This window comes from Mus caroli, chromosome 3, assembly GCF_900094665.2.
Source record: "Mus caroli chromosome 3, CAROLI_EIJ_v1.1, whole genome shotgun sequence".
Taxonomy (NCBI): domain Eukaryota; kingdom Metazoa; phylum Chordata; class Mammalia; order Rodentia; family Muridae; genus Mus; species Mus caroli.
This window is the reverse complement of record NC_034572.1, coordinates 38,966,925-38,970,378: the sequence shown is the minus strand read 5'-3', so window position 1 is coordinate 38,970,378 and position 3,454 is coordinate 38,966,925.

Below are 3,454 nucleotides of genomic sequence, written 5' to 3'. Positions count from 1 at the left end.
TTTTTTTTTATTGTGTCTACTTCCTTTTTTAGGTCTAGTCTGATTTTGTTCATTTCCATCACCTGTTTTGATGTGTTTTCCTGTTTTTCTTTAAGGACTTCTACCTGTTTGGTTATGTTTTCCTGTTTTTTTCTTTAAGGACTTGCAACTCTTTAGCAGTATTCTCCTGTATTTCTTTAAGTGAGTTATTAAAGTCCTTCTTGATGTCTTCTACAATCATCATGAGTTATGCTTTTAAATCCAGGTCTAGGTTTTCAGGTGTGTTGGGGTGCCCAGGTCTGGGTGAGGTGGGAATGCTGGGTTCTGATGATGGTAAGTGGTCTTGGTTTCTGTTAGTAAGATTCTTACACTTGCCTTTTGACATCTGGTAATCTCTGGAGTTAGTTGTTATAGTTGTCTCTGATTAGAGCTTCTTCCTCTTGTGATTCTGTTCATCTCTATCAGCAGACCTTGGAGACTAGCTCTCTCCTGAGTTTCACTGGTCAGAGCACTCTCTGCTGGCAAGCTCTTCTCTTACAGGGAAGGTGCACATATATCTGGCAATCGGACCTGCCTCCTGGCAGAAGATGAAGGTCTGAAACAGGGCCTGTCCTAGAAGCTGTTAGCTTCTGTAGTCCACACTCTCACCAGAGCAGACTAGTCTCAGAGGGATCCTGGAACCAAGAAGGCTCCCCCAGGTGCTTTGGCAATGCCCTTCTGGGTGGGTCAAACACCTCCCCTCTGGCAGGGAATGTGTCTGGATGTCTGGAGCCCGAAATAGGTTCTGCCTCAGAAGCTGTTCTTTAGGGACCTTGCGAGTGCCCCCTGTCTCGGCGCCTAAGGTGACCAGGTGCTAAAGCCAACTGGAAGGGACTTGTGACTCTGGTCAGGCCTGGTTTTCTGCTTTCCTAATGCTGTCTCAGTTCCCGTGTAATTGGAATGTAACAGAATTTGTGTTCCATTCACCAGAGGTCCTAAGATCGCATGGAGAGTCCTCTAGGGACCTTGGGGGTGTCTGCCGAATCCATGCCAAAAGTGACCCGGTGCTGGTGCCGACCAGAAGGGAGAATTCTTTTCTTAATCTCTGTACCCCATTTTTAGTAGGATTACTTGGTTCTCTGGAGTCTAACCTCTTGTCTTTGTATATTTTAAATATTAGCCCTCTATCAAATATAGGGTTAGTAAAGACCTTTTACCAATTTGCAGGTTGCAGTTTGACAACAAAATGCTGGGTCCTGTCTATGTATCCAGTCTGCTGCCCTGTGCCTTTTTATTGAGGAATTGAGTTCATTGAGATATTAAAGACTAATGATAGCTGCTTCCTGTTATTTCTGTTGTTAATGGTGGTATTATGTTTGTGTGGTTCTCTTCTCCACTATGATGTCCCTAGCCCCAATCCCCCACCTTATCAGACCTCTCCACACCCTGGGGCATCCATTCTCTTGAAGGTTATGTACATTGTCTCTGGCTGAATCTAGACTTGGCAGTCCTCTGCTCTATATGTGTTGGGAGCCTCATAACAGCTGGTGTATGCTGCCTTGTTGGTGATCCAGTATCTGGGAATTCTCAAGGGTCCAGGTTGAGACTGAGGGTCCTCTTACAGGGTTGCCCTCCTCCTCAGGTTCTTCCAGCTTACCCCTCATTCAACCACAGGAGTCAGCAGCTTCTGACTATCAGTTGGGTGTAAATATCTGCATCTGAGTCTTTAGGCAGGTTGTTGAGTCTTTAGGAGGGCAGTCATGATAGTTTCCTTTTTGTGAGTGCTCCATAGACTCAGTAATAGTGTCAATCCTTGGGGCCTCACCTTGACCTGGATCCCACTTTGGGCCTTCAGCTGGATCTCCTTTTCCTTAGACTCTTCTCCATTTTTGTCACTGTAGTTTTTATTTTCAGACCAGAACAATTGTGGTTCAGAGTTTTTGACTGTGGGATGGCAGCCCCATATCTCACTTGATGACTTGTCTGTCTGCTGGAGGTGGGCTCTATAAGTTCTCTCTCCACACTGTAGGGCATTTCATCTAATGTCCCTACCCTTGAATCCTGAGAGTCTCTCACCTCCCAGGACTCTGATGCATACTGGATGGAACCTCTGCCTCCTATTTCCTGAGGTTATTTGTTTCCATTCTTTCATCTGGCCCTCAGGGCTTCAGCTCTTTCCACTCAACCCAATATTTGGTCATATTCTCCTGTTCCCCTCCCTGACCTTTTTCCCACCCAGGTCTCTCTCTCCTTCCACCTTCATATGATTGTTTTCCCTATCAAGTGGGGTTGAAGTGTTTTCCCTTGGAAGCTTTGGTTTGTTAACCTTTTTAAGTTCTATGGACTATTTCTGGGTATTCTGTATCTTTTTTTTTTTGGCTAATATCCATGTATTAGTGAGTATATGGCATAAATATCTTTTTAGGTCTGAGTTGTCTCTCTCTGGATGATATTTTCTAGTTTCATTCATTTGCCTGCAAAACTCATGGAAGAAAGAAATCATCTTCAATAAATGGTGCTGGTCTAACTGGCTGTATGTAGAGAAATGAAAATAGTTTGTCACCTTGCCCAAAGCTCAAGTCCAAATAGATCAAGGATCTTAAACTAAAACCAGATACTCTAATGTAATAGAAGAGAAACTGGGAAAGAACATTGAACTCATTGGCAAAGGGGGGTATTTCTAAACAGCATTAAATGGCTTACACTCTAAGATCCAAAATTGATAAGTAGAACATCATCGAACTGGAAAGCTTCTGTAAGGCAAAGAAAATAGTCAATAGGACAAATTAGCAACCTACAGATTATGTAAAAATCTTCACTAACCCCAGTAATATCCAAAATATATAAAAATCTCAAGAAACTAATCACTAAACAACCAAACAACCCAATCAAAAAAAAAATGTGGTATAGAACTAAACGGATAATTTACAACAGAGGAATCTTGTGGGGAGCGGGTGTGGCGGCAGTCCCAAAGGCGCCAGGGACTGCAGCTAAGTCGTATGACTTGCACCTGACTTCCTCATATAAACCACAAACATCGTGAGAGCTGCGCAGGTGTACCAGATTACTAGTGAAGCCATTTTGGTGGAGATATGCCCCTGCTGCCCTGATTAGCTGAAGCTGCATACCTGGTGAGGTGATGTGGCCTGCTGTGAGTAGATGGGAACTGATAGTATATAAAAGTGAGAGGCCCAGGGCTCGGGGTCTTTTGCCTACACAGTCAATGTGCAGCCCAATAAACGTGTGCAGAAGGATCCCATTGTGGTGTCTTTCTTGCTGGCAAGTCAGGCGTCCCACAAATGGTGCCGAAACCCGGGAAGTAACATCTTCAGGCATGAGCGAAGACACCCTGTTACAGGGAGGATTCAGAACTGCATCATGGGGAAGGAGCGGTTAATGAAGTGTTCCCGCAACACAGACTGTTGAGAAGGATTCAACTGCGTGGATTCAGAACTCTTCAGCTGNGGAACAGTGGTACCGGTAAGTAAAAAGGAAT